Consider the following 7673-nt stretch of genomic DNA (forward strand, 5'->3'; position numbering starts at 1 on the left):
TCGAGTGAATTAAAATGTGTTCTGTTTATCTGCAGTCATGATGAAACAGACGGGAAGTGTGGAAAATTCAAAACCTTCATTCTGAGTAACTTCAACAAAAATAGTATTGTAAAAAGGAGTGAGCCCTGCTTCTTTGTCATATTCTTACACACGAGTGTAACATCACTGACTTATTCATTCCAACAACAACAAAAAAAAAATTAATTCCTCTTGGGTAATAAGGTTATTTTGTGACAGTAAATTTAAGGCTTGTGGTAAAACTACAAGCAGGGATTCAAACAGTAAATATAGCAATATTTTGCGATAAACACACTGGCACAAATATCGTAAGGCACAGGAGTATCCTTTTTTTGAGTGCACATGTAGACATGCACTGTTGAAAAGGAGGGGGAACAGCATCATTTCGATAACACAACGGATACACAACAACACAATGTCAATTCTGTGGTGAGAAAAGCTTTTGACTTTCACAATGTATGAAACTCTCACTGTGGTTCAAAACTGCTTCAACTGCCACATTGACCTGTGTCTATTTATACTTGGCCGAATTAATAACAACATTAAGGCAGTACAGGCAATACTATTCAGAGCCCTGAACTGAATTTTTATAACAATGTGCTGAAAATGTATGGAATAAAATACATTTAAGTTTCTTAGTACTATCCAAAAATCAAAGCAGGTAAAAAAATGATCATAACTTTTGGCTATCATGTTAGGAACTACTTGCCTGTTTATTAGCTATAAGTATAAATTAGTCAAGCTGCTAAACTGTTCAATATTCACTAATGTCTGTGCCTGCCTTTATTTTAGCCAATGCATGGCAAAAATGTCAGTACTAAGATATCCAACATGTTTGACAGTACATATCTTGGTCACAACATTTTAAAAATTAGATTTAGGGAATCTTGGTGGAGAGGTAGTAAAGACATATAACATATACTATTACCCCAACATGGCAGCTGATACGCTTTGGTGCAACGCCATCAACCATTCCCTCCGACTCCCAACAAAAAAAGTCAGCTTATAAATGTAATCAGAACAATGTCACTTTAAAAACAATGAGATACACATAAAACATACGCATGTAACATATCCGTGGTTTACCGAAATGTACAATGCCAACATTTTCTTCTGGTGACTGGGCTGGGCTGGTACATGGAAATTTGACTATGATATCTGTCTCAGTATCAGTTTATATGGTAGATTACTGAAAGGACCTAATGGGTCCAGGCCCAGGGGCCAAAGGGCTCAGAATACCCCTAAGCAAGAGCATTTCCGTGAAGTCCGTGTTATTAACTCTGCATTTCTTGTTGCATAGTCAGAGGGCTTAGTCATTTATGTCAATAAAAGAGCCCAAAAGTCCAACAGAAAAACTGAGGAAATAGGAGCATTTACTTTGAAGATGTCACAAGAAAGAAACCATCATAGTACATTTAAAGTGAGTGTTTATCCCCTGAGGTTATCTCTAGGACTTTAAAGGGGCTCCATATAAAAGGGCCCTTCAACTCTGCGGGGACAAATCCAAAAAGCAAATCCTCCATGCTTAAGCGCCCATTGTCAAATAATTTGCCAATGTTTATTGGGCTCTACTAGTTACACATCCAGCAAATACAGAGAGCATTAGGGTGCCACTGGCAAGACTGCTGCCACATGTAGTAATTAAGTCCAAAATTCAGTCATCACAAAGTTCAGCAGTCAAATGCTAACTTCACTGGGCAGGTCAATGAGTTTACAGCTGCTTTTACATTGCCTGTTCGTTGGTATGCCGCCTCGCCGTTCTGTCTATAATGTCCAATCGTGGAGAGAAGAGGCCGAGTGGTCTCCCCTCCGAGTCAGGAATGGAGGTACTAACAGCGTCGAAAAGGCATCTGTGTAAAACATAAAGCTTGGGGGCGGCACAAGTGTGACATTTTGACAACATGTTATGTGTGTGATGTTATGTGTTTGGGAGATTTAAAAACACCTACTAACAATTAGCGGCTGACTCAAAGATGAACAATGGCCATAAATGTCCGCAAATTGTGGATAACAGTGAGATTCGGGAGCTAATTAACCTCCAAGCAGAGGACGAAATCAGCCGCTGCATAACAGCGATGGTCAAAGATTGTTACTGACATGTCAATGCCATTGTTACTGAGTGCTGCTGATGCATATGTGATACATTATACGGGAGGCAGACGCTGTTGTGTTATATGTCACGCCTCTTTTGGATCTGCAAAGCGAAATCACACTGTGGCAGAACGATGCCACCATTGTTTGCGCTAAAATGCAAAGAAGGCATAAAGAAGGGACTTTGAAGTGAACCTTTAGCGCGATCTCTGTGTAAAAAGGGCTTTCACAGCTGAAAAAACTGCTTATTCCGTTGCTGATACAGATGACGGATTTCTGAAATCAGCATTCCCTGAATATTTCATTTACTTCATTGTATGTTTAGCAGCAGTAGTTGGGTAGCCACTATGGAGGGATTTTCCTCAGATTTTTATCAAGATTTTTTATCAAGGTGTTGATCTTAGATAGATTACTGAGGAAAAAAAACACGCGCGCACACACACACACACACACACACCCACACACACAGGGGACATGACTCATAAACCCACCACCAGACACACTGCTGCTTTCAGCCCACTTTCAATTAGAACTGAATAGTGACTCAGTCCTGCCAGTAAAGAAATGCATCTGAACAATGTCCTCGAGTGAACAAGCCAGTGAGTGTGCGTACACACTTGCTTCTAACTCTTCGGGGTGTAACATTTCTCAGGAGGTTTCCCATGGTAACCCACCTCAAACTACCAACCACACTGAACCTGCGAGTCTCTTAATGGGACCAAAGTCATCAGGTTGTGATGAAAAGCAATGTTTTGAATTTATGACTAAGGGTCATGATGTTTTTCTACCATGGTCCTCCCATGATGGGCGTCAGCTGATGTTGTACAAGCTGCGCATACCGCAGACTTACAAACAGAACTGGACTATTTGTGTTTTCTCCGCATTTCTTTGCATGTTTTAGCCCCATAGCTTAAAATGCAGAGAATCCTTTTCATTAAGTCAATTTTTCCTCTAACTTGATGCAAATTTTGACCCACTGAAAGCAAACCAGCACCAATTTGAGCCAACTCTCAAATTCCAGATACAGGAAACTACTCATATATATCAATAAAGGGATACCTTGCCTATTTTCAACCACCTTTGTTTCATAATAATGTGGCTAGTATGTGTCATTAAACTGCAGTAAACTAGTGAATGAACTGTTGTAAACATCAACCCATGTTACCAGTGCATCTCCCTGCTCATCTGTCAAATAAGGGCTTTAGGGCTGTTGCTCAAAATACAAATTGCACTTTCACATTTTCGTATGCCCGCCACCATGGACACAAAAAGCCTAACTCAGACCAAACTCTAAAACTAAACAGTACTGATCAAACAAGAACCAAGTTTCTGTTTCTGTATTGCCTATTTCCTGACAAAAATGTCTTCAGAAACATATTTTAGTGCACTGTTTGGCTGTAACAGAAGACAGAAAGGGACGCCCTGTTCGCCCCAGGCTACATCTTTGCCACAGCGGCTGTGGATTCAGTTCTGGCCTCGGCCCTTTGCTGCATGTCATCCCCTCTCTCTCTCCCTTTCATGCTTAAGCTATCCTGTCAAATAAAGACAAAAATAATTTAAAATAAAACACATAGGCTGAAAAAAACTAAGATAAAATGGTAAAACAAAGCAGTGATAAAATAAGAACCAAAATTGTATTTCTTATTTCTCACTTAAAATGACTTCAGAAACATATTTTTCTTGCTCTTAAACTGTAATTCAAGATTTTTTGGTACCAGGCGGACACCATTTTGTTTCCTGCATCTTTCCAGCAGTAAAATACTTCTTTGATGACAGCTTTACAAACAGCAACTCATCATAAAATGACTTTGACGAAAAAAACGTACCATTACGTCCTACAAAATGTTGCACTAAGAGGTGCTTGAAATACTTTGTCTCTCTATTCAGCAGCACTACAAACTTCAACAAAAACTGGAAATAATGTCCTTCATGACATAGAGTGTACTGTAGAAGCGTTTCACTGCATTAGTTTTAGCTAAGTGTACCAAAGTGAGTGTATGTCTCTAAACAGTCAAGTATACGCATTTGCAATCAGTTGGATAAGGTTGAAGAAATCAAACTCTTGAAATGTACCACTTTCAGAAAAAACATTTGCTTAAGACAAGAAATAAGACGAGTTTCTCCATGTTAAGCTAATGTCATTTCACAAGACAATCGTCACGAAATGACGTGTTCTCCGCCCTTATGAAAATGTACAGTCTTGATGCTGAATTTAGTATCATTTTAGTCACCACCTCCAGTTATCATTTCTTGCACAACTGGGCTCCTCATTTAGCATGTGCAACTTAACGGTCAGACTGCTCAACACATCCTCCGAACCAGTGGGGAACTTCTCCTCTCACCTCATTATGGAGTGATTCAGTGGCGAGTAATCTCATGTGAGCGCATGAGACAGGCGGAGAGGGAATCAAGAGGGAAAGAGAAAAGTTTTAGACACAAGAGTGATGTGGAAAGACAGACAAGGAGAGACAAAGCTTTCAGCTGCGACTTGATCTCAATGATTGATAAATAACTCGCGGCTTACTTCAAGACTGTGAATTCAAATTAGTTCCACTTGGCATAGTGTGCCTCTGTAGACACAAACATCTCACTTTGAGGGGTAGTGAGATACTTATCTGCGCCTTCATAAACATCCTGTAACACTAAGATATGAGGCTCTCAGTGTGCATTTGAAGCCAAATCAGACAGTCACAGACTCATTATTACCAGTTTCCACTACAGCACAAAAAAGGGTCAGTAGGGCTATGCTGTATGATCGCTATTTTTTGCCATTCTCCCAAAATAACAGTATGTGGATCATTCTTTGTGTTGTCTGTTAGAATAATGATTTGGTAGCTGTTGTTTTTAAAGAAACTAGGGATGTAGTCATATACCAGTTTCAAGGTATACCATAGTCTGAAAAAATGACGATTAGCGTATGGTGTACATGTATTCATCTGCAAAAAAATGCAACTGTATGAGAAATCTCATCTTTATTTTAGCTATTTTCAAGGGGGCTTTTTACACATGCTTCCTTTTGAGAAAAAAGGGTTTTCAAGTTTTAATAAGAGTTATAAACTGTTTTCGTTCATTTAAGGGTGACTGCAACTGATAATAAAACTTCTGCCATACTGTGATGCCATGAAACCTTGATAGTTTCAGAAACAGTTATTGTAGTGTGAAACTCATATGCTGTCGGAAGATACAGTGGTTAATGAAAATCCTTGCTGTAAATGCATTATATTGTCCTGACAAGTCCTATGGCCTGCCACTTCTCAAATTCAGTTTCATAGCCTACTGCATAGTTTTGTTATCGTGAGACAGTAGAATGACATCTGTTTAACCATAGCAGACTTTATCTTCACGGTTCAGGGGATACAGTGAGGAAACTGAACTGGGCACAAATCACTGTATTCACCCATTTTTAGGGTTTACTAAGCAAGCCAGTCATGCAAAATGAATTCTATTCTTAGACCTATAGCTCAAATGCAAAAGTATTCCCCTAAGAGTTTACTTATCACAGAGCACATTGGCACTGAGAAAAAAAAAAACTATCACAGTTTCAACTTAATAACTTATCTGGTAGCACAGTAAAACAGTTTCATGGTTGATCTGATCTTATCACCTCTAAAAAAAAATCCACACATAGGAGCCCCTCCTGGAAATAAGAGTTGAAAATGTACCCTTTTTTGTCTACCTGCCACAGCAGCTGATGGATTTCAAAATCTACCAGTCAGTCAAAAAATTACCATAATTATGGAGGGGTTTGGCTGGTGAGGGAAGCAAATCTAGCAGCCATTTGCTTATCAAGTCAACCAGCATTTGGGTGGTAGCTAATTTCTAAGTGCAAAAAAGCAGAAATAGCCATCCCCAAAGCAATCATGTAAAGTGGGTTTGTGTAATTAATTGCAACTGTAGGCTGTGGTGCAACCTTACAAATCCCTACTCTAGGTTTAAGAAATGCCAGGCCTGGATGACAACCTGTCACAAGTTCACCTGCTGAAATTTTCACAAACATGATGTGGAGAAAACTGCCAAATAACAAGTTTTATTCCCACAGGCTGTGACCAAATTATCCCATCTCTAGGTTCAGTTAAAAAAAAGTGTAATGTTAGTCAGTTCATCCGTGCACCCAGCTTAAAAATAATGAATTCCTCTGGGGATAAACAGCCCCGTCACAGGCAGTCCCATTTCCTCCGCTTTTACCACAGAAAGAAAAGAGGAGCCTTTGGCAGCTGAGGAAAAACAAGCCAACATCAAACAAGTCCACATTAACCAGTTAAAGGTCGTGGATTATTTATTAATTTGTAAACTGCTGAAGCAGAGCTGGACTCTGCAGTTGACGGTCTGTTCACAAAAAATGTTGAATTTATTTAGTTTAGCTCGTTAACGTTATTTTCGCCGCAGTGTAACACAAACAAAACTGTGTGTGTGTTTGTGTGTGTGTGTGTGTGTGTGTGTGTGTGTGTTTGAACCACTCAAGTGTTGTGTGGTTTTATGTTAAGTTAGCGTCTATTCTTGAGTGCTGTTTTCTCAGTGCTGTTTTGACAAGTTTGCATTTTAAGACAGGAGAGTAAAAGTATTAAATTCTCGTCATTTACTTACCTTTCCAAGTCTTAACAAGGTTTCAACTCCACTAAAATACGCTGGCGTTTTGTTTTTTTAGGAGAAATTAGCGTACACAACTGCGACGCAAAATAGCGGTTAACATTTTTCACACGGACGAAAAGCAGCAGCAACTCACGGATAGCCTGTGTTAAACTCAATAACGGAAGTAAACTATTTCCGGCTTTACATTTCAAAATAAGTACACGCAGTGACGTTCAATGACGTAGCGTTCTATTTGAGGGCTACGAATTAAACATTTCCGGTGTTTCGCTGGGTAATTGTTGCTAACTTGATGCAGCAAAATTGCGAAAACTTCCGCACGGCCGTCATGTGACCACTGAAAAAGACTGGTCAGCCCAGTGTGTTTTCATGCAAATGCCATTTAAACTACAAATTATCCCACTCGCTTCTTACCAACAAGAATTACAGCTGCCACAAGGCTATATATTTTGCAGAAAATATATAACAATTGCAAGTTATAAATCCCCGAATAACAAAATATAAAACGACTGTGAAACAATGGACGTACAGAATATTATTAACTTATTGACTATGAGACACGCACTAGGCCTACATGACAAAAGGCAGCACAAGGTACACTATAAAATAAAATAATAATAATGATGAATAATAATAAGATAACTTCCATTAGGAGTAATATATTACCTCAGATTATATATAGGCCTGTATTCTATGTTTTACAGAATCATCAACATTCACATATGTAACTATTCTTATTTTTTATATTTACACTGTGTAACATGCCATGCAATTTCCTACTGTGCAAATATTACTACTTAATGTGAAATAATATTTATAGGCTACATTTTTTCAATAAATATACTGCACACTATGTGTGTATTTCAATTATCCTGTGCAACTATCAATCACAAACATACAGTATCGGTATCAATAACAGGTGTTTACTATCTATACAGATTTTGATTTATTTCATTTTTATTCTTTTATTTTATCCA

The 7673-nt window shown here is 38.6% G+C and overlaps 1 protein-coding gene across 4 annotated transcripts in view; it reads right to left on the reverse strand.

The window, feature by feature from the left end:
- The window catches only part of LOC121943575 (arf-GAP with Rho-GAP domain, ANK repeat and PH domain-containing protein 1-like), a 64501-nt gene extending 57667 nt beyond the window's left edge, over positions 1-6834 (reverse strand). For all 4 annotated transcript variants that reach the window (XM_042487130.1, XM_042487129.1, XM_042487128.1 and 1 more), the window contains exon 1: positions 6694-6834. The gene's annotated coding sequence lies outside the window, so the exon portion shown is untranslated. The remainder of the gene's footprint in view (positions 1-6693) is intronic.
- Positions 6835-7673: the final 839 nt, after the last annotated feature.

This window comes from Plectropomus leopardus, chromosome 5, assembly GCF_008729295.1.
Source record: "Plectropomus leopardus isolate mb chromosome 5, YSFRI_Pleo_2.0, whole genome shotgun sequence".
Taxonomy (NCBI): domain Eukaryota; kingdom Metazoa; phylum Chordata; class Actinopteri; order Perciformes; family Serranidae; genus Plectropomus; species Plectropomus leopardus.